This window comes from Heloderma suspectum, chromosome 6 (assembly GCF_057233095.1).
Source record: "Heloderma suspectum isolate Gila_16-S chromosome 6, 16-S_ref, whole genome shotgun sequence".
NCBI classification, from domain to species: domain Eukaryota; kingdom Metazoa; phylum Chordata; class Lepidosauria; order Squamata; family Helodermatidae; genus Heloderma; species Heloderma suspectum.
In genome coordinates, this window is record NC_139463.1 from 84,564,605 (window position 1) to 84,591,148 (window position 26,544).

At 46.1% G+C, this 26,544-nt stretch overlaps 1 pseudogene; it reads right to left on the reverse strand.

Annotated features, from left to right (window-relative positions):
- Window positions 1-5,175: 5,175 nt before the first annotated feature.
- LOC146341634 (olfactory receptor 14A16-like) lies at window positions 5,176-6,127 on the reverse strand (annotated as a pseudogene).
- Between the last annotated feature and the right edge of the window lie 20,417 nt (window positions 6,128-26,544).

A 26,544-nucleotide genomic window follows, 5' to 3' on the forward strand; every position in this document is an offset into this window, starting at 1 on the left:
ACCACCAGCCCTTCCCACACTGTCTCCACATTTAGTGGAATCTTGGAAAGTGGAGCATCTGTGAAGACATTTGTATAAGCGCCATCCAGTTAGGAATGTTAATCATGCAGAATTTTTGATCAGATGGAAAGTAAGATACACATGTGGGGTTCTCAGTCTTTCATTTTACTTAATGTCCCCCATCCTCCTTTACAAACATATATAGTAGATATATGGAAGGGGAAGAACTTTGGAACCAAACCAACCAACAGTAAGGGACTAAAAAGCGCAATTCAAAAGATTGGTAGTTCATAAGTTTTTTATATGTCCTTATCCAATGACACCAAAATAGTGGTGAAAGAAGTTAAAGAAGGCAGAAAGGATGGAAAGGAGGGGGTGGGTTGCACAAAAGGAATTACTGCTGTTACATTTACACCATGAAATACTTCCCCCTTCCATTTTGCCAATGGGAGTTTTCCCCCCAAGATGGTCACATAGAGGACTTTGTAGACACAGTCATGATTTTCTTTGGGCTCATTCCTTGGGTTTGAAACAGGAGTGGACAATTTTGGGGGCTCCAGGGGACAATTTCTAGGCCACCAAACTTCGAAGAGGCCAGCAGCAAAGCAGTATTATTTACTTGGTTTATATTCCACCTTTCTTCTATGAAAATAGCTCTCAATGAGGCCAACCACTGGTTTGTTGCTGAATATTGATGGCAAACTATGATGGTGGCTAAAAAATCCAAATTCAGCTCAAAAATGTGGCTTTAAAGGTAAATTTTGTCTTTTTAGTCCACCATCAGTTTCCCACCAAATTTTGGTGGCAAACCACAGACTGTCTTGCTGCTGCCACCACAGAGGCAAATTTGGAGGCAGAACTTTAGGCCAAGAGGCCACATGTCACCAGCCCTACTTTCAAACTTCTCTGAGTGCTGTGGTCTTGATGAAAGTCACTCTTTCCCTAATCTCAGAACATACATACATACATACATACATACATATATAATACCGAGACAAGGTTGCTAATATTGCTATGTAAGTAACATCTGGCTCGGCTCTAAGTGTCGTGGAAATTATTTCTGCTGAGACAATGGTCATTCCCTTCATCCCCCACAAGATAGGTGCATGCTTTGGCTTCAGTTTCCATGCCTTTAATTTCTTCATTTCATTTCTTCTCTTGCAGAAGCATCAAAGGGGGCAATTTTGACAGGAGTGAAAAGTTTCTCACAAAAAAGACTTTCCTTTCAGCCTTACACAAAAAGTCACCCAAGAATGACGGCGGAAGGTGCAGTGGCGGGGGCGGCCGCTGCTGGGCGCACCGAACGCAAATGGCAGTGGCTACAGCAGCCGCCATTTGTGTTTGTTATTTTTAGCCGTTCTAGCCTATGTAAGTATTTACGTAGGCTAGAATGGCTAAAAATAGCTAACGCAAATGGCAGCCGCCATAGCCACCACCATTTGCATACACGTTTGTTTGTTTTTTACTTTGCTGTGATAGGCTACGTAAATATTTACGTAGCCTATCACGGTTAAGTACAGGGACGCAAACAGTGGCGGCTACGGCCACCGCCATTTGCGTCCCTGCTGCCCAGCAGCCGGATGTCCGGCTGCGGGCGGAGCTGGCCAGGCAGGATTCCAGGCGGAGGAGCCATTTGCGTCTAATAGGGATGTCAGAGAATTCCGCCACGGATCTCAGTGAGGCCGAATGCCAAGGCCAAATAAAAAAGGGAACACAAATGGTGGCCACTGTAGCCGCCGCCATTTGCGTTCGCTGTTTGTTTTTTTTGCCGGGATAGGCTACGTAAATATTTATGTAGCCTATCATGGCAAAATACAGGGATGCAAATGGTGGCGGCTATGGCAGCCGCCATTTGCATCCCTGTGCAGGCTGCCCAGTGGCCGGATGTCCGGCTGCGGGCAGCCCTGGCCGGCGGCTCCATGGAATCGCCATGGAGTGGAGCCAGCCAGAGAGAATTTGGGGGGGAGGGACAGAGCACCTCCCCCCCACCATGAATGTCACCCTTCAAAAAGGTAAGTGATTTTCGTACATCCCTAGCATCCAATCACTTCCTGGTTCCATGGAACAGAATTGGACAGGAGGGGAGATTCGGCCCGTTGCATCTGGGATTGCAGGGGTAAGTACATATGTTCCACCACAGACTCCGGGGGGGGGGGGCGAATTCACTGGAATTCGGCCTCATTTGAGTCCATGGAGGATTTTGCGGCCATCCCTATATCCCACCTTTCTTCCATTGTGGAACTCAAAGCAGCTACGTGCGGTTCCCAGGTGGTCTCCCTTCCAAGCACTGACCAGACCCAAACCTGCTTCGCTTCAGCAAGGTGGCTGCCTCATGTCCTTTCAGGCCATGTCCTTTCCTCCCAAGCAGGGAGAGAAGAGTGTTTGCAAGCACAGGGGCACCAGCTGAGAGCCAGCAGACCCCACTCAGGAAGAGTATGTATTTATTTAAGAATATCCTTTATGAATAATAAATTAATGAATAATAAGATGAGATTAAAACCAGATAGGCATCGGATATTTAAGACTAAGAGTGTAGTGATTCCCCCCTCCCCAGCATTTTAAATAAATAATAATACCAGATAGCTCCTGAATATTTAAGACTAAGAGTGTAGAGATATTTCCCATCTGGTATATATTGGAGCACTTGAAAATATCTTAGCAAATGCATTACCAAATTAAAATGCGATTACTCACCCAAACATTTAAAACATTTTCATTGGTAAGGCTTCCTGCATACATCATGATGTGTCAATGGTGTGTCCTTCAGTAGCAATTGCCACAGTGTGTATATTAGTCCATGCTTAAAAGCAGTTCATGTGTGATGAGAATAGGGACCTAATTTTGCATCAACTAATAATTACAGCATTCATCAGAATACGATTCATCTACACCTGCTTTGGCTTCTTGGGATCTTACTCCCAAGAGTCCAGCAGACCTGAGCAGACAACATTACTGAAACTCACTCCACCCATCATATTTCTTCTACAGTAGTATGGTTTTGTAACAAACCATAACAGATAATTAATACATCCAATATATTTCTGAATACATAAAATGAGCACTCTTGGAAGTCCATGTCTAGCATTCTCTTAAATGGATTTTGTGGTCAAATTGAAGTCCTGTTGGGAAATGATAATGCATCAAGGTACCATAATATTGGGGCAGGGGACCAAAACACAATACCTTTATGTGAGAGGATGGGAATGGAATAGAGCATGAGAAAATATGAGATTTGATCCAGAAGGGTCATGTTACTGAGACAGAAAAGGAGCCCCTTGACTACAATTTCCAGAAAATGCTAGCCTTCTGAATGGAGATGGAGGAATAGGAGTAGTATACCCCCCTTCCTCTGAAAGACAAGACTGCAATTATCCAGGAAACCCAAATTTAATTTTTAAGTGCCATTTGGACACCCAACGAATAGTACAGATATCAGGTCTCTGTGATCCCGCACATCCTCGATTTGAACCTCAGTGGCATGTGAGTAGGTATCATGAGGCCTGTAAGCCTGCATCACTACTCTGTGCCCATACTAATTGCCCCTGTTGCCTTTGCGAGCTCCAGAGAGTTAGGGAGTGTCCAACTGAATCGATTCATAGAGGGCATAGAAAGTGCTTTCCAGTTAGAAGTAGCCATCAGCAAGGTGTCACCTAGTGGGGCCTCACCGAGAGTCCTAACGATTGTGAGCTGCCCGGGATTTTACAGTGCCTCTAGAGGCATTGTGGGAATGTCGACATGCGGTTCCCAAGTTACAGGAAAGGGGCAGTGTTGCAGTTATTTCATGAGAATTGGGGCAGAGCTAGTCTTAGGATCTCTATAGCCTACTGTGTGGTTTCCTAGTACTCCCCTTCCTTCACCCACCCACCCAGACCTCCTCTACTGCTGGAAGCAGTTGTGTTTGCTCTGTCTTGCTCCTGTCAGGGTTATAGAACACAACAAAATGGACTGAACAAAGTATTTTGAAACCCTATGCTGTACTTGCATCTTTTATTTATTTATTTATTAGGCTCCCAGAGCAGCTTACAATCAATGAACAAAGAAGACAGTCCCTGCCCGCAGGCTTACAATCTAAAAAAGATACGACATGCAAGGAAAAGGCAATCGGGACGGAAGAGGAAGAAAAAATAATTATGCAAAGTGTCAGCAGGGCTGGTGGGATGGCCCTGCTCCCCCTGCTCATCTCCCAAAAGGAGGGGAAGTCCAACTGGAGCAGGCCCTGATGTTCTGTTTGCCTGCCCCCTAGCACCATCTTCTTCCCCACAGGGCCATGGATGTCAGTTATCCCGGGGGGGGGGGGAGTCCAACTGCAGCACACCCTGATGCTCCCAATATGCAAGAATATTGTGAGGAAACAATTTTCCTGTTCTTCACTAAAGAGGAGTAAGGTCTTTTATTCTAAGATATCCTTGTGTGCACGTAGGGCTGGTGAACACTCATAATATTCTGCCTTTTCTTTCCTCTGCTATCTGTCTTTCCTGCAGGAGGCAGCAATACCAAATAATCCCATCAGTTTAACCTTCAATTAGTCAATAAGGCCAGGTTAGATCAATCCAATTGGGAGTTGTGCAATTAAAATGGCTGTAGCACTCACCCAGCAAACACAGCAGCTCATCATGGGTTAAATCACCCAGGATTATCTGGCTGTGTCATGAGAACCAAGTCATGGAGTCTATGCAATTGATAGGATCATGGACCTGAAGCTAAATGTCTACATTATAAATACCCGACTGGTAACCAGTGAAAAGTGAAAATTGAAAAGCGTGTATAGGAATGAATGATGGAGGCTTGGTGGGATGTGTGACTTACAGAATGGCAAAACAATGAGAGAATGAAGAAGCTCTATATGGGACTATGAATGAAAAAGGGGGAGAGAATATGTGGGATGAATGGGCATGTAAAGGGGTGTATGTAGATATAGACAGGAGAGAAGACAATATTAGAAAATTTGGTTAAGTTTTTTCTTTTAAAAAATACACATTTCTTACAGCCAGGCTGGCTCCATCTGCCAGCAGTTTTATGCATATCTCTGCTGGCATCATCACACCTCACAGCAACCTTTCAGCAATGTTGCTCCCAGCTGAGGTTGCTGGCAAATGGGAGCATTTGTGTTTATTGTCCCAAGTTACTAGGTATAGGACTGATCATTTACAGGCAGAAGTTTATACATTCCAGTGCTTACAAAAGAACTCTAAAGAAAGTTTCAGAGTAAAGCCCCAGATCGTAACTTTCTCCACAACGTAGCCTTGATCTTTTTATTTCTCATGCTATAGATGAATGGATTCAGCATGGGAGGCATTATGGTATATACCACAGCAAAAGCTATATCCACGTCTGAAGGAGTATCAGTGGGAGGCCTCACATAGGCAAAGAATCCACTGAATAAAAACACAGAGACAACTGTGAGGTGTGGAAGACAAATGGAGAGGGCTTTCTTCTGACCATGTGCAGAGGGGATTCTGAGCACTGCTGCAAAGATCTGTATATATGTTATGATGATGAAAATAAAGCAACCTACTCCCATACTACAGCTTAGTACAAGAAGCCCAAATTCAACTAGGTAAATGTCAGAGCAGGAGAGCTTTAACATCGGTGGGATTTCACAGAAGAACTGATGGACAATATTAGAACAGAAGGTGATCGCAAAGGTGCCACCAGTGTGTAATATGGCATAAAGGAGACCAGCAATCCACCCAATGGCTACCATCTGGAGTGAGGCTCCTTTGTCCATAATTCTCTCATACTGGAGAGGGTTGCAGATCGCAACATTACAATCATGTGCCTTTATAGTTAGGAGGGCAAAATCTGTAGCTGCAAAGAACAGATAAAAGAAAACCTGAGCAACACATCCAGAAAAAGAAATTGACCTGTTATTCATGAGGGACATAGCCATGGATTTGGGTACCATGACTGAAACTGTCCCAATGTCCAGCATGGCTAAATTCATTAGGAAGAAGTACATGGGAGTGTGTAGGTTCTGATCAAAGGCAACTGTAATGATGATGAGAAGATTCCCTGCTATTGTTGTCAAGTACAGTGCCAGGAACACAAAGAAGTGTACGATCTGTAGTTCTCGGACATCTGAGAATTCCAGCAGCAGAAATGTGGATATGGAAGTAAGATTGCTCATTCTGTCTTCCTTGCTTGCATGCTACCTCTGGGGAGGAAGAGGAGAAGAGCTATCAATCTACTATTCTAAATTAGACAGTTAATTTAAATATGGTTCCTACCCATCAAATCCACCAGATGTTTCTTTGCAAAGTCAGTATTGCACGAACAATTGAGATCAATTCCTTTTCCTCTCAAAGTTTTCATTCCAATGGCCCTGTACATTGTTTCCTACATAAAAGGAATGCCTGCAGGAGTCATATAGGCTTTTCCCACCGGCACTGCCCACAACGTCTCCACGTTCAGTGGAATAATGTAAAGGGGACCATCTGTGCATACATTTGTATGTATATAAGCTCCCCTCAGTTAGGAATGTCAGTCATGTGGATTGTTTGATCTAATTGCCTTTGCGAACCTATGTGCCTTTGAGATCTTACATGCATACAATGATACGTATGTATGGTACACTTCTTGTCATTCCACCGAATACATGGTTGGCTCCCATCTTCCTATACACATGCATATTGTAGACATATGGAAGGAAAAAAAACATAAGAACGAACCTAGTAAAAGGGACTTAAAAGGAGACATTACTGTTGTGAGGAAGATTTCCTGTCTCCTTATTCAATGACACAATTCATGACAGTGGTGAAAAGAAAGTTAAAGCAGGAAGAAGGGATGAAAATGTATGCGTGTGTGTGGGGGGAGGGACTGGATAAAAGGAATCTTCAAAAGAGGTGATGAATGCGAGGGCAAAACCAGACACTAGATTTATAGCATAAAATACCGCCTTCCCCTCTCCAATGTGCTGGTGGGAGCTTTTCCTCCTTAGGGTGTCACACAGAAAAATATATACACAGTGGAATGATCTTCTTTGGATCATGCATTCGGTTGGCATGAGGAGTGGGCAACTTTGGGTGCTCCAGGGGACAATTTCAAGGTCAGCAAATTTTGAAGGAGGCAAGAGCAAAACAATATTAATTATTTGATTTCTATCCCACCTTTATTCCAAGGAAATGGCACTCAAGGCAGCAAATCAGTGATTTCTTGCCCGATTTTGGAGGCAAAGTATCATGGTGGCCTAAAAAGTCTGTATTTAGCTTTAAAACAAGGCCTAACACTATATTTCACCTTCTTAGCCCATCATCACAGTTTCCCACCAAAATTCTGTGGTAAACCACTGACTATCTTGCCGCTACTGCCACAGAGGAAAATTTGGAGGCAGTACTTTAGGCCAAAAGCCCACATTCGTGATACAGGCATGAAATTTGGGGACCCTCCCACCCCCCATGGAGAGAAGGCCACCTGCCAAATTTCAGACAGTTACGCCCAGAGGTTTTTGCACTGGGCGGAGTTAAAATCTGATGTTTCCCACAGCAACTCTCAAAGCAAAGAGCTGTAACTAGGGATGGGAGGATTCCCTACCTCTCGGTCCATGGGGAATCCACCTGCGGGGGGGGGGGAGGCAATCCGTTTCTCCCCCCGGAATCCTCTTCAGACGGCTGTGCTCCGTGGTGATTCCATGGAGCCACCAGCTGACTCTGAAGCACCAGCGATATGGCTGCCATGCCGTATCGCTGGCTGAGGGGTATTGACTGACTGCAGACACAAATGGCATCCAGGATGCCATTTGCAGCTGTAAAGGTCTTAGTTTAAGGTAAATGCAGCTGCAAATGGCTGCATTTAGCTTAAACTATGACCTTGACCACTGCAAATGGCATCCTAGATGCCATTTGTGTCCCTGCTTTTCATTCACGCGATAGGCTATGCAAATATTATTATATTTATATTACATAGCCTATCATGTAAAACAGGGATGCAAATAGGGATGTACGAATCCCTTACCTGGCTCCGCACAAGGGCATCCGCGGTTGGGGGGAGGCACTCTGTCCCTCCCCCTGGAATCCTGCTTGGCTGGCTCCACTCCGCGGCCAAGCCGCGGAGCCGCCGGCCAGCTCGAGCCACCCCCAGCCAGACATCCAGCTGCTGGGCAGCCCTGCAGGGATGCAAATGGTGGCTGTCATAGCCACCGCCATTTGCGTACACTGGGGTTTCCCCCCCCCCCGCCATGATAGGCTACGTATATACCTACGTAGCCTATCACGGCCTCCGCAGGGACGCAAATAGCGTCCCTGCATTAGCCGTGAAAGGCTACGTAAGTATTTACGTAGCCTATCATGGCTAGGAAGAGGAGGAAGCGAATGGCGGCCAGGATGGCCGCCATTCGCAAAGCAGCGCAGACTGGAGCAGGTAAGTGCTCCATTTCATGCACCTTTCATGGGGTGGGGGCAGTGGGGACTTTGTCCTGCGTGCCTTTCGTGGGTTGGGGGGACAAGGGCTTCGTTCCACGATGGATTTCGGGGGGCCGAATGCACTGGCATTCAGCCTCACCGAGATCCATCACAGAATTCTCTGACATCCCTAGAGGTAAATGGTGTAGCCTATCGTGTGAACGAAAAGTAGGGACGCAAATGGTGTCCAAGACACCATTTGGGGCCTTAAAGGTCTTAGTTTAAGCGAAATGCAGCCATTTACGGCTGCAATTACTTTAAACTAAGACCTTTACAGCCGAAAAAGGCATCCTGGATGCCATTTGCATCCACAATCGGTCCCCTTCAGCCAGCGATATGGCATGGCGGCTGTATAGCTGGCACTTCGGAGCAGGAGGATCTGGCCGAAGAGGATTCCACTGGAGGTAAGTGTTCCGTTCCTCCACAGGCTCCGGGGGGGGGGCAGATTCTTTAGAATCCAGCCTCATTGGAGTCCATGGCGGAATTCTCTGCCATCCCTAGCTGTGCCTGTAACTTCTCCCTGTTTCCACACATACACATGACACCTTGGCCCTTTCCAGCCCCTTCGAGGGCATCACACTTCCCAAAGCTTGGGCAGTTTGGCCCACTGGCTTGTGTGCTAGGCGCAGATGAAATTTGAGGTTTTTTTCCAGGAAAACTCCCAAAGAAAAGAGCTGTAACTTCCCCCTCCCTGTTTCCATGTACACATGTGAAACCTGGGCCCCGCCCAGCCCCCCTTGAGAGCATCCCACCCACCAAAGTCCAGGCAGTTTGTCCCACTGGCTTATGTGCAAGGTGCTAGTGAAATTTGATTTGTTCCACAAAAACTCCCAAAGAAAAGAGCTGCAACTTCTCCAAGTTTCCATGGACGTGTGTGCAACCCGCCCTCCCAGCCCCCCTCGAGGGCAACCCACCAGCCAAAGTCCAGGCACTTTGGCCCACTGGCTTGTGTGCTAGATGCAGGTTGAATTTGATATTCCCAGAAATTCAGACCAAACTCAGAAGGGAAAGTGTGTTGAAGCAGAGGTCACTATCCCTAATCTCTGCTGCAGGTTTCTTTGAAGTGCAAAACAACCGTTATTCAGAAGAATCACCAGCTCAGCCTCTCTATGGCTGAATACAGACATTACCTGGCAGGCAGGCTGGAAGAGGTTATTTCACCCTACCTATTCAATCTGTATGCAGAACACATCATGGGACGTGCTGCGCTTGATGAAGCCAAGGCTGGGGTTAAAACCGCTGGAAGAAACATTAACAATCTCCGATATGCAGATGATACCACTTGGATGGCTGAAAGCAAGGAGGAGCTGAGGAACCTCATTATGAAGGTGAAAGAAGAAAGTGCAAAAGCTGGGTTGCAGTTAAACCTCAAAAAAATCAAGATGATGGCAACCAGCTTGATTGATAACTGGCAAATAGAGGGAGAAAATGTGGAGGCAGTGACAGACTTTGTCTTTCTAGGCACAAAGATTACTGCAGACGCTGACTGCAGCCAGGAAATCAGAAGATGTTTACTTCTTGGGAGGACAGCAATGACAAATCTTGATAAAATAGTTAGGAGCAGAGACAGCACACTGACAACAAAGGTCCGCATAGTTAAAGCAATGGTATTCCCCGTAGTAACCTATGGCTGTGAGAGCTGGACTATAAGGAAGGCTGAGCGAAGGAAGATAGATGCTTTTGAACTGTGGTGCTGGAGGGAAATTCTGAGAGTGCCTTGGACTGCAAGAAGATCAAACCAGTCCATACTCCAGGAAATAAAGCCAGACTGCTCACTTGAGGGAATGATATGAAAGGCAAAACTGAAGTCCTTTGGCCACATCATGAGAAGACAGGATACCCTGGAGAAGATGCTGATGCTAGGGAAAGAGGAAGGCAAAAGGAAGAGGGGCCGACCAAGGGCAAGGTGGCTGGATGATATTCTGGAGGTGACGGACTCGACCTTGGGGGAGCTGGGGGTGGCGACGGCTGACAGGAAGCTCTGGTGTGGGCTGGTCCATGAAGTCACGAAGAGTCGGAAGCGACTGACCAAATAAACAACACAACAAGAGCACACTAAATGTGTATTTTGAATGTATCTTGAATGAATAAGGTCAGTGCCTATCCCAGACAGGCTACAGGTTTTTGAAAGCGGTCAGTGCCTATTTCAGAAGGGCCACTGATTTTTGAATGCTGGAAACCTCCACCTGGTGGACTCATACTTCCCCCACCCCTTGGTGGCCTGCCTAAGCCTCTTGGGGGTGAGAGACAGAGAGCTTGCAGGAGTTCCAGGGCCACTACCAGCCTTCTGCTTGCCCATGCTGCCAGCATGCTGGGACGTGGGGTCCTCTTCCCCGAACAAGACTTATTGGTGCTGCCTCCTTAAGTTCAGGAGCAGGCTGCTGGTGCTGTAGTGCCCTGGCTGCCCCCCGTCCCCACCCCCTGAGACAACTTGTAGTGGTGGCACACGGCAGTGCTGGGATTGGCTCCCAACTCAAAGTGTTCCCACACAATGCTGCCCTGACATTCCCAGGGAGGAGGAGAAGCAGACTGCCTGCTTTGAGCCTGAGGGGGGGCACCACACAAGCGGGGGGAACAATGGAAGAAGGGCGGGGTGCTGGAGCCTCTGCCTGCTGCTCCTCCTCCAACACACCCTGGAGGATCTCCTCCTCTTCACCCTCCACCACACTGAGGACATGCGACACCTCTGACCTAATGTCCATCAGTGGGCTCCCCTCTTCCACTACAGAAGGAGATGCTGCTCCGCCTTGAGCAAGAGTGCGACTGCTGCACCCGCCACACCAGCCTCCTCAAACACTGACCTCCGAGGACTGCAACTGGCCTCTGCACTCTGCTGCCCTACCACACCGGGATGCACTATCTGGACTAGGGGACAGATAGCTGGCCTAATGGTGCTGCTACTGACAGCAGCACCTCGCCCACCTCTGCCCCTGCCAAGACCCTGAAGATGCCTCATATTGCGCTGGATTGCTTTGCCACACAGTGGAGTGTTATTGGAATAAGAAGGTAATTAATATAAATGTTATGTGTCTCATGCTTTTTCAACACTGCCTTGAAATTGGAATGTGTAGTGTTGGTGGAACAACAACCGAGAACGCACACACACATGGACACAGACATGCAAGAGATAAAGAAAAGCTGAACTACCTAAGCAAATGACGGGCGTCTTTAATTTATTGTTTTATATTTCATGTTCTTTGATGGAAGGCAGGACAACTTCAAGATATGCAGGGAGACGGCGGAGGCGATTAGATAACAGCCAAAACACCACCACCCCTTTTTAAAGACCATCTTTATTTTCTGTTTTGGGAGGATCAACACAGAGAAGACACAGATGGTTCAATTCCACAGGGGGAAGGGGGCAAAGACTACACATATAGGCTGCTATAATATGCCTTTCTTTAAGCATTTAGAAAGAAAGAAAAAACTAAATGCTTGAATAAGACTTAAAAAGGGGCGGGGGAGGAACATGCCCAGAAGACAATGTTTGCTTTTAAAAATCAAAATAAGACTGGATTTGTAAACATCTAAAAGAGACAGAGTCCACTGACAAAAGTGACAAGGAAATAGAACGGAGAAAGTAGAAGTAAGGGTCTATGTTACACAAGAAATGAGGACTTTTCTGGAATCCAAACTCGAGATAAACAAACACTGTAATAGTGGGGGAAGGGGGAGCATGGCATGGCAGCAACTTGAAAAGGAAAGCTATGTTAGTTTGAAAAAAAATATGGAAAGGGGAGATGAATCTAACCAAATACAAATAACACATGAGTTGGAGGTACAAAGATATAGGAGAAAGCGGCTGGAAGAGGTGCTGCAAAAGACCCAGTGGGGACGGATGATCAAGGATCGAGGGAAGGGAACGCTCCCGATACAATGAAGCTGTTTCTTTTTAATTTATATTTTGAGGAAAGCCTAACAGTGATCAAAATTGAATAAACTGAAGGAACAACTCCTAGGAATTCACCCACGTGCACGCACACACAGAGACACACACAATCATCTACTCACACCAGCCCTCTCTCCCAAAGACACAGCTAGCACAATAACCGAATGCAGCCTATTGCTGAAGTATATATACCCCCTTCCTCCACCACTCTCTCTAATTGGAGACTGCTGGCATCACTTCTGGCTGAGAGGTCCTATTCACCAAAGAACACTCCCTCCTCCTCCTGCGATGGCCTCTCCGCCTCCCCCCACCTTCTCACATCCGCTTGCCTTCCTCCTCCCTCCCTCCTCCTCATGCCCCTCCATGTTAGCATTCAGAAGTTGATACAATTTGGTGACAGCCTGTCTGGACTGCTCAGGCATTAAGTAGACCTCCAAATATACAAGGTGGAGTAGGCGCTCCATAGGGGGCGGACTTCACCCCAGGGCACCTCAGTACTGCTCTGAACCACCTCTTATCACGAGGATTTTGCTCTGAATCAGCCCACTTCACCTTGTTATTTGGGCTTTGTAAGGAGGAGATGCACACCCTAGTACTAAGTAGGGATGTCAGAGAATTCCGCCACGGATCTCAGGGAGGCCGAGTGCCAGCGCATTTGGGCTTTGTAAGGAGGAGATGCACACCCTAGTACTAAGTAGGGATGTCAGAGAATTCCGCCACGGATCTCAGGGAGGCCGAGTGCCAGCGCATTTGGCCCCCTGAAATCTGTGGCAGAACGGCCTGCCCCCCCACCCACCCCGCGGATTCCCCCAGGATGAGACTTACCTGGGGTGGATCTTCCGGGTGGCAGCGGCTCCGGTGGCGGTTCCAGCGGCAGTGCGTTTCATTCACAATTCAACCTGAATTGTTTCAGGTTGAAACTGGTGGAAGGTTCTCTCAGTCGGTCCCCAAGCCACCTTTCTTTGCTACTGCTGCAAGCATTACTGCAGTACACACAGCCCCCCTCTGGGAGCCATGATTTTAATTTCCAGAAGTCCCAGGAGTTCCCCAAACACCATAAAGCTCCCTGTGTGACCTTTTGGCCAACACAATCTCCTGGCTTAACCTTTCCTCCAGGTCTTTTGTGGGCTTGAAATGGGGTAATTATATGCCCATTGCCCTCATGCAGGGAGGAGCACACACACACACACACACACACACACACATACACACACAGGCGACTGGGCAACATTATGTGTCTTCCCATACATCACCGTGAGAAGCAATGAAACTGCCTTCAGAGTGCAGCAGAAAGCACAGGATATATCATCTACTTGTTCTGATTAGGCAGAGACAACAGGTCCTTCTATTCATCCCAGACCAAATGGGTGCACACTTTGGCTTGAATTTCCATGCCTGCCCACCCCCAAAAAGCACCAGAGGGGGCACTTTTCACTGGGGTAAAAGTTTTTCAAGAAAGGAACTCTTGGGGGAGCCCTGATAGCAAAGTAGAAAACTAGGGCCAACCATCCAAAGTTGGTTGTGAAGGAACACTGATGTGCTCCATGTACAATCCAATTTTTCTACTGAAGAATAGAGTGTTGGTACTTAAGAAAGAACTATGGTAAAGTCTTAGGATCCACCTTCTGCTCAAAGAAGGGACCATCTGCTCAAGGAAGGGCTCTGCTCAAAGAGGGTCCCTCTGTATAAAAATGGCAGCTTGGCGTTTTTCATGAATAACCACTTACACAAGTGGTGGCTACCAAGGGGCCATTGATGCAACAAAATAGATGCAACAAACAGACCTTTTGCACCTGTAATGTTGTGTAAATGGCCCCTTTCGGGCTGCCATATGAATAAATGGTTATTCACAGAAAAGGCTGAGCTGCCATTTTTACACAAATTGGGAGATGGGTGAGGGAGCAGGTAGTCACACATTGCTTGCCGGGTGCCTGTGGACCATCAAGCAGCTTGCCATGGGTAGTAACAGGTCAACCAGTGGGGATCCAGAAAGGGGCACACAGCGCGGGATGGGTGAGTTTGCCTATCCCTACTCTTAGGTGCATTGCTGCACTATCTTGACAGCACAATCATATGCATCCTTTATCAGAAGTCCATCCCACAATGTTCAGTGAGGCTTACTCGCAGGGGAGTGTGCATTTGATTGCAGCCTTAATGTAAAATCCTGACGATTTCTTGGAGCTGCCTTGTTTGAATGGCCCTTTGAAATATGTCCTCCACTCTGTGTACAACAATGATGGTGACCCTCTGCAGACTTACACTCAAGTAACTCCCTGTGAACTCTGTAGGCTATAAGGCTATTAGAACCAGGGTCTAAAATTACCTGCCTATACCACTGATAAAGCCATAAGCAGATGAGAGTGATGTTAAATGGAAAGCTGTTCATAATCATAATATTTGTAGTTCTACTTAAACTTCAGCATATGATATCAGGAGAGAAGGATTTTATCACCAAAGCCACTTCTGTTTCCATGCCAAAGAATCACCCCTGACAAATTTATCTATAAGCTAGAATCTGAGCGTTTGGGGGAACACCACTCATGGATACGTTGTGCAGTTGTTCTGCCCTTTCCCCATTAATGATTTTTCTGCTGTAAGAAAATAGATGGAAGAACTGGTCAGGAAACATGGGAGAGTGGCAAGTGGAAGACAGTGACTTCTGGAACACCTGTACAATTCTGAGAATGAGGCAGGCCAGTTACACAATAAAAGCCTCATGTGAACATATCCAAAGGTCACACTGCAAATATTGTGTACATTCTGATCCAGTGTCTATTGACTTAGGAGTAAGTCCCACTGAGTTCAATGGACTTAGTCCCAAAGTAGGGTTTACAGCATTGCAGAAGTGATTAGTACACTTAAACATGAGGGCTTATATTTTCAGATTCATTTAGCTCATGTGCATCGATCAGACTAAAAAAATAAATAAATCTAAAACTCATTGCTATAGAAGAAGTTGTTTGAACCTTTGGTGTGTTTCCTCGTGTGAAGTAGAGTAGCCAAGTGTCCTACTTTACAGAGGAGCATTCCTCAATTTGAAGGATTGACAGAGGGCAGTCCACGGTGAAAACTAGTTGAGCTGGGATGTGGATGGGGTGCATAGAAGGAAAAGCAATTATGTCAAACTCTTCCAGAAATAACTAACCTTTCAAAATCTTACCTTTCCCCTAAATGTCATCCCACAATAGATAGAATGACTCCTCTAGCTGCATCCTATAATTATGCACGAGTCCATCCTTCCATCCATGAGTTCTCTTTCTTCTTTTGAGGCTTGTTTCCATGCATGCAGTTAATGTATATCTGAAGTGAAAATAATGGATTCTTGTGATGGAAAGAGGTTTGTGAATGTTTTCCCTCACTCACTCCTTAGAGATTCTCTCTCGCCTTGTCTCTCAAGAGCCCATTACAACTGATTAAAAAGTTAATGAGATCCACCACACCTTCTCTAACTTGCCTTTGTTTACCTAGCAGCCCAAATTTGAGAAAAAGCACAAATGTATGCAGCATTTGACTCTATGAAAAACAACATACTTTGGAGAGCTAAATAAAGGCATTGTATCACACACACACACCCCTGCTTGCTTAAGTGAAATGTCAATTCCATATGGGGCAAGGGGGAAGACTTTGAAAACATATCATCAGTGGCTCACTGCCCCTGAGTGGATCTGCCTCATTGCCCATTGGCTTACTCTCTCCTCCTGAGCACAATCTGCACCACTGCCCAATAGGGGTGTATGAAACCCCGCTTAACTGGCTCTGCCGGGTTCTCCAGGTGGGGGGAGGCGATCCGTTCCTCCCCCCAGAATCTTCAATGGGGGGGAGGCGATCCATTCCTCCCCCCTGGAATCCTGCCCGGCTGGCTCCGCTCTGCTCCGCAGCCAGGCCACGGAGCCGCCGGCCCGGGCCAACCCGCAGCGGGGCCTCCAGCCATTGCCGGGCTGGTGCGGACACAAATGGCGTCCTGTGTAGGGGATGCCATTTGCATCCCTATGCCGGCCCGTGATAGGCTATGTAAATATTTACATAGCCTATCATGAAAAAAAAACAGCGAACGCAAATGGCAGCGGCTACGGCGGCCGCCATTTGCATTCCCCTTTTTTCTGCCGTGAGAGGCTATGTAAATATTTATGTAGCCTATCACGGCATGGAAAAAAGGGAACGCAAATGGCGGCCGCCGTAGCTGCCGCCATTTGCATTCCCTTAGTATTGCCGTGATAGGCTATGTAAATACTTACGTAGCCTATCACGGCTTCCGCAGGGACACAAATGGCATCCCTGCATTAGCCGTGATAGGCTACGTAAGTATTTACATAGCCTATCATGGCTATATGGACGAAGCAAATGGCAGCCGTGGACGCAGCCACCATTCGCTATGCAGCACAGACAGCAAAAGGTAGGTGCTCCGTTCTGGGCCCATTTCGTGGGGCGAGGGGCAGGGGGGCTTCGTTCCACCATGGATTTTGGGGGGCCGAATGCACTGGCATTCGGCCTCACCGAGATCCGTGTCGGAATTCTCCACCATGCCTACTGCCCAAAGACTTATGGTGGCCAGATGTGCTCTTGTATATCAGACAGCTGGGTACTTCCAATGCTGCCTTGGATGAAGAAGAAGAGCCATGTTGGATCAGACCAAGGGTCCATCTAGTCCAGTGTTTTGTTCACACAGTGGCCAACCAACTACCCATGGGAAAACCCACAAGCAGGACAAGAGTTCCAAAGAAACCTCCTGCCCATGTTCCCCAGCAACTGGTATACATAGGCATACTGCCTCTGATACTGAAGGTAGCATATAGCCATCAGGACATCTAGCCACTGATAGCCTTCTCCTTCAGGAAGTTGTCCATCCCCTATTTAAACCCATCAAAATTGGTGGCTGTGACATCCCCCTCCCCTTTTCCTCAGGCTCTTCCCTATTATCCCTTCTCCCTTAGATTAATAAGCCTAAACAAGTGGGACGTCACTGCCATGTCAGCTGTACCCACTGCCCTTGCTAACCTTTAACCCAAAGCACAAATAATGCCAAGTGTGCCTATTCTATTGTTGTTCCTGTTACTTCTAATTTGGGAAGTGAGTGCTGGCTATTATGTGTTCTTGAATAAGACAAGTAAACAAAGACAACACTGGCACATGGATTTAACTCAGGAAAATAAAATAAAAGTGTATTATTTACAAGATGTTATTTCAGTGTTATAGATGTTATTATTTCTTTTACATAGATATTGTTAGTTAGCCTAAACCTGCCTCATTACCCTTCTAAATCCTCCCTCCCCATCTAAGATGATGCTGTGTTGAACTCTAAACCCTTGAGGAAAGTCAAAAGGAACATTAAACCCCCCTGTGACATCTCTCACTCCCCCCATCCACCCCCAGGTAGAACTAAAACAGCCAATAACACAGAAGCTCCCTCCTGCTCACAGTTAACCCCTTCTTACCTGTACATACTTTCCCTGCAGAACTATACATACTAATATTAATACAACAGAACAGATCAATACAATAAGCAGGTGGTTTTGTCACAGTGGCCATCACTACGTCTTGGGTAGCACATTTCATGGTTTAACTATGTGTTGTGTGAAGAAATACTTACTTTTATCTGTCCTGAATGAATCTCCCACCACTCAGCTCCATGGGATGCTGCCCTCTTTCTCAGTTCATCAGGTAAAATTCCAAGAAATTAGATGCTCATTAATGGGAGCTCCAAGGTGGCTGGTAGGTGATGGTCTTTCTTTCCTTTTCTTTTACTTCACAAATCCAGAGATGAATCCAATTCCCAGAATCTCCACCCTATTTCAAAGCAGAGGTGTTGAACATATCTCCAGCTTCTGGCTGTGTGTTGAAAGAGGCAAAAGCATTTCTTTAAGTTCAACCTGCATCCTAGTGTGTAGCAGCTCCACACCAATGAATTAAGTCCAGCAGCAAAAACAATGGGTCTGTTTGCATGTCACAGCACCCCAACATTGGTTAATTTCCCCTCAGGGGATGTCATATTATGCTGGGGGCCCTTGGAGGCCATTTTGTCTAATCCTCAAACAAAACTTGCTGCCTGGGTTCACACGTCACTACAAGCCATCGTAAGCGTAGGGATGTCAAAGACTTTTTCCACGAATCTCCGGGAGGCCGAATGCCAACGCATTCAGCCCCCCGAAATTGGTGGGGAAATTGTCCAACCCCCCCCACCCCCCCCAGGATGGGACTTACCTCGTGCGAATGTCCCTCGTGGCAGCGGGTCCCGGCGGCGGTGTGGCGGCGACGCGGCGGCTGCGGCCAGTCTTCCGACCTGCTGCCGCTGCCGCCATTTCCAAATAAACTGTAAAAAAAAAAAAAACGTGATAGGCTACATAAAGATTTACATAGCCTATCACGGCTAGATTTTCAAAGTCAGCCGTGATAAGCTACGTAAATCTTTATGTAGCCTATCATGGCTGACAGAAAAAAAAGAAGCATGTACGCAAATGGCGGCACCCATGGGCACCGCCATTTGCGTTCCTTATTTGGGCATGGGTAGTCTACGTAAAGATTTACGTAGCCTGTCACATTTTTGTTTTGTTTTTTACACTTTACTTTTTTCTTTCGCGGCCGGGGAGATGGGGCGCTCCCCCCCCCGGCCAGAATTTCGGCAGGGAGGGATGGGGCGCCTCCCCACCTGCCAAGAATTTCGGGGGGAGAACCAGAGCGCCTCCCCACCCCCGAAAAAAGCTGCGGGACCAGGTAAGGGACTTTCGTCCATCCCTAGTAAGCAGCCATACAAAAATGGCACCTGTGGGCACCCAGTATGATAGCCCCATGGACAAATTGAGCCATGGTGGGCTATCATATTGTATCCCTGTTAAGCTTTTCCCTATTGAAGTTTTCCTTCAATAAAATTTTAACTTGTGGTCTCTATTTTTTTCTGGATTCCCCACCCCACATCTAATAACCAACCCCTGCGCTATGTAAATGAGATACCTTTAAGGTTGGTTTGCTTTAAGCAGTGAGAGACAAAGATCTCCACCTAGTGGCAATGGAAAAGGCCACAAGAACAAAATGGCAAAAAGGAGTGTGGCCCACTTCCCCTTTCCCCTCATGGAATAGGGTGTTTCTGGACTTTAACAGGCCCTCCTACTAAAACTGAGCATCTCTTCTCTTTGATACTATGGGTGGAAGTTGACAAAAATATCAGGTGTGTGTGCGCCACTGGAAATAGACAGTGGATTAGAGTTCACCGTACTGAACTCTAATTCATTCCCTACAATGTGTTGTTAGAAGGACGTGATATGAGAATATCACACCAGGTATTTTCCCTCCCTCTGCAAATGTCAGCCAATGATGCAGAGCAGAGGTTGAAGAAATGCATGATGGGATGATGCCATATCACCATTCTGGATTGCTAGAGATAGGCAAGGAAAATGAGGAAAAGCTCAACACAGAGCTGCCTTATCATTGGCAAACCATAGGAGGAGCAACTCTGATGCAAGGATGTCTCCATAGGAGGAACATAACATGATGATGGAGATGATGAAGATGATGATGCTTCAAGTTCAAACTCATAATGAAAAACAATTGTCAGCCAATGATCTCGGTATGAAAATGCACAATGGACTGATATATCATGAATTTCCATTTCTACAAGCCTCAAGTAAAATGAGTAAAAACTCAATGTAGACTTACAATTTTCAGTGATAAACCTATTCCTTTAGCAGGACATAGCATGATGCAATTGCATCATATGGTATACTTCTATTTTCTCCTGCTGCCCAGAAATGCATGGGTGTTGTGTCTTCATCATCCCCAGTTCCATATTAACAACATTGTTACACTGAAATACATTTTAGAAACTTTCTTTTCTTATACAGGACAGCTGGCTGACTCAGGCAGCAACCCACATATGAGCACCGTGAAAGTGTGTAGAACTGGAACAAGGCTTGTCACCATCTATGGAGCCAGGAGCAATTGAATTAGGAGGCCTCACTGCATTGGATTAAATGGAAAGGAGCAAGGAGCAAGCTGTTTATGCTTTTAAAACTATGATCCGGATCAATAAAATAGTCAGTAATCATAAAAGCTTTCAGTTGTACATGTTGTGTTAAGGTCTTTCCATGTTTACTCAAGCTCCAAAATTTCAGGACACTATGGCTGTTAAGGGCCATGCTCTTAAGAAATGCACTATTTAGTCAATATGCCTTTGGTATGGTATCCTGTGCTGTGGTGAGTTCCAGCTGCACCACTACGTTGGAGCTGGATAGCTGCAAGTGGCTAAGTCATAGACCCAAGTCGCAGATTTGTCTATTCTCTGGAATAGCCAAACAGGGCTGATTCTCACGACATGTTCAGCTAATGCTGGGTTATTTAACCCCAAATGAGCTGCACTGAGTTACACTGAAATAACCCGAAATGAGCTGCAGTGGATGTCGAGTGTATGCAGCTGCCATTTTATGTAACCCCTGATTGGCCCAACTGAGGCTCTCTCTGTATCCTCCAAATCCGGTCATCATGGGTTATTCGAGGTTTAAACAACCCCTATTGCAAATCATGGGTTAAGCCTTCCCCAGAAGGTCACCGCCCCTTTCCCCTGAACACCAGTAATTTGGTGTACTGCAGATCTAGAGAGCTTCTCCAAAACTGAATCCAGTGCTCTGGCTGAATGAACTTCCATTGACGGTGGATAATGTAGCAGATGTTGCAGGCTTGGAGCCATCTGTACAATGACACACACACTGATGATATCATCAAGGGTATTCTGGAGCTTAGGTGCCTGCAAATATGCTATGTCCCTCTGGCATGGATTGGGTCCTCCTGACTGCCCAAGCACCCCAGTGAGTCACCCAGGGACTGGAATGGGGAGGCTTAAAATATACCAGAGTGGTGTAGAGACCCTAATGAGAGTAAGGCTGCCAACTGTCCTGTTTCACTGCTGAAACAACCTGTTCATTTTTTTGTTCATTATTGTTATATGCTAGTTGCCAGATGAAGGTTTCTTTTCTTTTCTTTTTAATGAGGGAGACCATTTTTCCCCTCTGTTCCAGTTTGCCCCAATCAATGTATTTATTTTGGTTTGCACATGTATGGAGTGATGCTTAAAGGATAGCTCAAAGCATGTCCTAAGTATGTGAAAACATTGGTGAATGTTCACCCTGTGCTTCTTAAATTGGGGACAGAAGGAGGAGGAGGAGCCAGGGAAGATGAGGCCACAAAGTGAGGAGGAGGACATTACACCAAATAGGGCAACCCAGCCTGCTTGCTTGCACTCAGTTATGGCAGCTGACTAATGGAGCTGTGGTGGCAGGAGTGGCTTGACTGCATTTGATGGCAGCCTGGCCTCCCCATTAGAACCCCATGAGGCTGATCTAGTAGGGAAAGTCTGGCATCAGCTTGGCTCAAGCATGGCTGTCCCACATCCACTGCCCACCTGCCTACAAGGCTCAGGCATGCTAGCATTGGGTCTGGCAGCAGTGCTACACTACACAGCCCTGTGGAGATTTGTGTAAAGGAGAAATTGGGAGAGAATGACATCTGTGCCTGGGTGTGAGAGAGAAGCCTGGCTTACATATAACGAGAAATGGCGGTAGGTGTATTTCTCTGTGGGGCTTCTCATCTTGGAGGCAGCTGCCATTCTGAATATTCAGGGCATGGCAGGGGCACACTGTAGCATCTGACATTTGAAGCTGGCAAGAGTGGATTGTGGGGTGGTTGACAACCCATCCACAACCCTAAAACAGGCCATGGATTCTGAGTGGCTTACACACCACCCCAACAATCCACCCTTGCTTGGTTTGCATGTAATAAGAAGCTGTGTTGGTGGGGGCTTGGATTGGTAATCTGGCACCTGTCGAAGGTGCAACCCACCAGGGCTAATAAGCGACAGTCGGCTGCAGTTATCATGCAAACTAGTTCAGAATGAATGAGGGAGGTATGTTGGGGTGACTGAGTTATAGAATGAGAAAGTGAGAGAAAGAAGGTGGTCTGCGTGGGAATATGAATGTGATAAGTGGGGAGAGTGAGTATGTGGGATGAATATGAGAAAAATGTACTGTGGAAGAGTTGGTTGCTTTTTTAATTTAATATATTTCTTAGCTGTATACCACTTAGCTGCATTTCAAGACCATGGACTTCCCAATGTGGCATAAAATATAAAACGATAAGCACTCCTGAGTGTAGGTTTTAAGTTCCCTGCCATGTATTAGAGGTGGATTGTTCCTAAGCCCCTGGAAGCCGACACAGACTGGATACATTTGGTGTCTGAAAATCCATACATTTCCAGTCAATGATGTGGTCTGTGCATCAAAGAAACTGCATCTGATGAAATGCATGCACTTAACAAATACACAAAGAAAAATGTGTACATTTTTAAAATGCACATAATCAATGGGATCATGCATACAAAAGTGTGTACTTTAAAAAAATGTACACACAAAAGGATCTCTGCAAAATCATTGTCGTCATCATCATCTGCACATAACCCATCAGATAATGGATTTAGGGATGAAAAATGGTAGAAGTATGCAGAACCAGATATCGTGTACCCACCTGTCCTTACTTGAAACTTGATAACAACAAGAAGAATAGCAGCAGCAACAATGGAACAACAAAGAGAAAGTTCTAGGTTTGTGACATTATGTAGATGGATAAGGCACAAAACAATTTATTATATCAAGGTTTTCACAGTCATGTTACGGAGCAATTAAAATGCTAACAGCAAATATGAAAAAACTAGGATGAGGAATTGCCATCAGTGTAAAAACAAGGCAATACATGGATACTGTTGTGTTTTCTTCCAGTGTCTCTATGTAGCCCAGGGATTAAAACCAAGTGGTAAGGAATGATTCTAGCCTAAATGGATCTTTGACATCTGCTAACGCACAATACCATACTTCCGCCATCAATTACCTATCAGTGGTAGAGTACAAATGACTCCACTTACTTGCCCAGACAAGCTTTTCCAGGTTTAGTTGTGCTCCTATATGTACTTACATTCTCTCCTCCTGCTCAGAAATGGATGGTGTATCTTCCCCATCCACAGCAACATTTCATAACTTTATACTTTTAAATTGTAACTGTTTTTTGTTACACTGTAAGGACATTTGGGGGGGGATCTAAAATAAACTCCTAAGGGCTGTTTCACTCATGCAGTGACCACACATCAGCACCCTGGGAGTTTGCCATGCTGCCACCAGTTTGCCCTGCTTGCAATGAACCTGAGCGTGAATTGTCATTCAGTTATACAGCATTTCTACAAATCCCATATTTAAGATGGGGCTTTCTGCTTCTGTTTTAACTGCAGGATCATGACGGATTCCCTTTTCACATGCTTCCTTCCCCCTTTTCTCCCTTATTTGAGTCATTGATATGTTTCATTATACAGCCACTAGATGGTGCTGTGGTCTAGTTCCTCTTAAAGCGGGTTTTCCTCTTTTCATGAGGGAACTCAAGTGGAACTCTAGTGTTGCAATTTGATAGCTCATTATCTCCAATCTTTAAAAAAATGGAATGAATGTCATTTAGTTAGTGCAGGAGATGCCCTGGAGGTTGGCGACATCATCTAAAGGGCATGCAAACTTCTGTGAGTAATCAATCTCAATAGCAGGATAAAAGCTCAGTGTGGAGAAGCCCATAAGGCTTCACTTTGTTGGATTAAGATGGGAGTAACAAGAAGCATGGCCTTAGCTATTACAGAAATGGTCCTGAAGATGAATAAAAGGTTGGAAGTATTGATTGCCTTTTTATTATTTATTTATTTATTTATTTATTTATGTAATTTCTATACTGCCCAATAGCTGAAGCTCTCTGGGCAGTTCACAAAAATTAAAACAAAAGAGCACACAATAAAACAATATAAAATATATAAAACATTAAATCCACAGTATAACAATAAAACCAGAATAAAACCTAGCAGCAATGCAGAGATTTAAAATACAGATTTAAAACAGCAAAGCTAAAAGTCTAGAATGCTAAAATGCCTGGGAAAATAAAAAGGTATTCATTCACCTGACACGGGAAGGAATACAATGTGGGTGCCAGGTGAACCTTATTAGGGATCTCATTCCACTGCCGGGGTGCCACAGCAAAAAAAACCCACCTCACTTCCTTTGGCAGGGGCTCACGGAGAAGGGCCGCTAAGGATGATCTTAAGGTCCGGGCAGGCACATATGGGAGGAGGCGATCCTTCAGATAACCTGGCCCCAAGCCATTAAGGGCTTTGAACATTAATACCAGCACTTTGAATTGGGCCCGGAAATGGACTGGTAGCCAGTGCAGCTGGAAAAGTACTAGCATAATATGAGCTCATTGGCCAGTCCCTGTTAACAATCTTGCTGCCCTATTTTGGACCAGCTGAAGTTTCTGGACCATTTTCAAAGGCAGCCCCATGTATTAACACATTGCAGTAATCTAGACTAAGTATGTACAAAACCGCCCTTACCTGGCTCTGCCGGGTTCCGCTGGGGGGGGGGCTCTCCGTCCCTCCCCCCGGAATCCTCACTGGGGGGGAGGCGCTCTGCGCCTCCCCCTGGAATCCTGGCCAGCTGGCTCCACTCCACAGGGATTCCACGGAGCCGACGGCTGGCTCCGCCAGCAGCCGGACATCCGGCCGCTGGCTAGCAGGGACGCAAATGGCAGCATCCGTAGCCACCACCGTTTGCATCCCTGAATTCAGCCGTGATAGGCTACGTAAAGACTTATGTAGACTATCACATCTGGGTTAAAAAAAAAAAACGCGTATGCAAATGGCGGCAGCTACAGCCACCGCCATTTGCATTCCTTATTTTTGGCCATCTTAGTCTACGTAAATATTTACGTAGACTAAGATGAAGACAAGAAAGGGGAACGCAAATAGCGTAGCGGACACTATTTGCGTTCCCCTTTATTTTCACCGTCTTACTCTATGTAAATATTTACGTAAACTAAGACGGCAAAAATAAGGGGGAATGCAAATAGAGTCCGCTACGCTATTTGTGTTCCCCCTTATTTTCGCTGTCTTAGTCTATGTAAACATTTACGTAGACTAAGATGGCCAAAAATAAGGAACGCAAATGGCGGTGGCCGTAGCCACCGCCATTTGCGTACGCGTTTTGTTTTTGTTTTTTAACCGAGACGTGATAGGCTACATAAGGCTTTACGAATAGGGGAAAAAAAAAACAGACTGCAAATGGCGGCGGCGGCCGGTCGGAAAACCAGCCGCCGCCGGTGAAGCCGCCGCCGGAGCCGCCGCTGCCCGGAACATGTGCCCCAGGTAAGTCTCATCCCAAGGGGGATCCACGGGGGGGGGCGGGGGGGCAGGCCGTTCCGCCACGGAGTTCGGGAGGCTGAATGCACTGGCATTCGGCCTCACCAAGATCTGTGGTGGAATTCTCTGACATCCCTAATCTAGACGAGAAGTTATCAGAGCATGGATAACTGTAGCTAGGCTATCTCTGTCCAGATAAGGGCATAGTTGGTATACCAGCCTAAGCTGATAAAAGTGCTCCATGCCACTGAGTTCACCTGTGTCTCAAGTGACAGTTCTGGCACAGACCTGTGCCTATATCTCTATGCATGGTTTATAAATCAGGTGATGGAGCTGGACTTGAAGCATGTCATGGTGTATGTAGCTAAAGAAAGGAGGAGATGAAGGAAGGAAGAAGAATGATAAGTTAGTGGGGATGGAAAGCAGATTGTGCAGTAAAATATTGAATGGCAAGTGTAAAAAAGAGGCAGGACCAAAAAAAGGGCTGAACTAGAGGTACTTTTATTGAATATAAGCAGATTCTAAAGGGGTGTTTATGTGGGAAACTAAAGTTTGCCTCCATGAGCTAACTAGCCTGTGAGATGCTTGGATGAGACTACCCTCAATGCCACACCATCAGTGAGGCTTTCCCATGTCACCCTCTCCCAGGGCCCCACAACTCGGAGTGGGAGAGCAAAGTTATACATACCAATAGGCAATCCATATCTTGCTCACAGGTCCTACAGCCCAGAGTGACAAGCCTTAGTCATCACCATCAAGGTGCTCAGTGCGCTCGTCTGTGCTATATTCCACCTGCCTTTTCTACGCATAACTGCCAAATGTGACCAAATTAACCTAAGTGAATTCACCTCCCAGAATAATAATAATAATAAAAAACCAAGCCTGATGAACAGTAGTGCAGAGTAGGAAAAGAAGCTGCTGCCTGGACTAGGCTGGCCACAATTTTCCGGATGCATGTGGACACAGGCATTGAATGTTTGTGTTTATGATGCAAGGTTAGTAACTGCAGGAATAACCAATTACACGCAGAAGGGCATTCAATCCAATTCCTACAGAGAGTT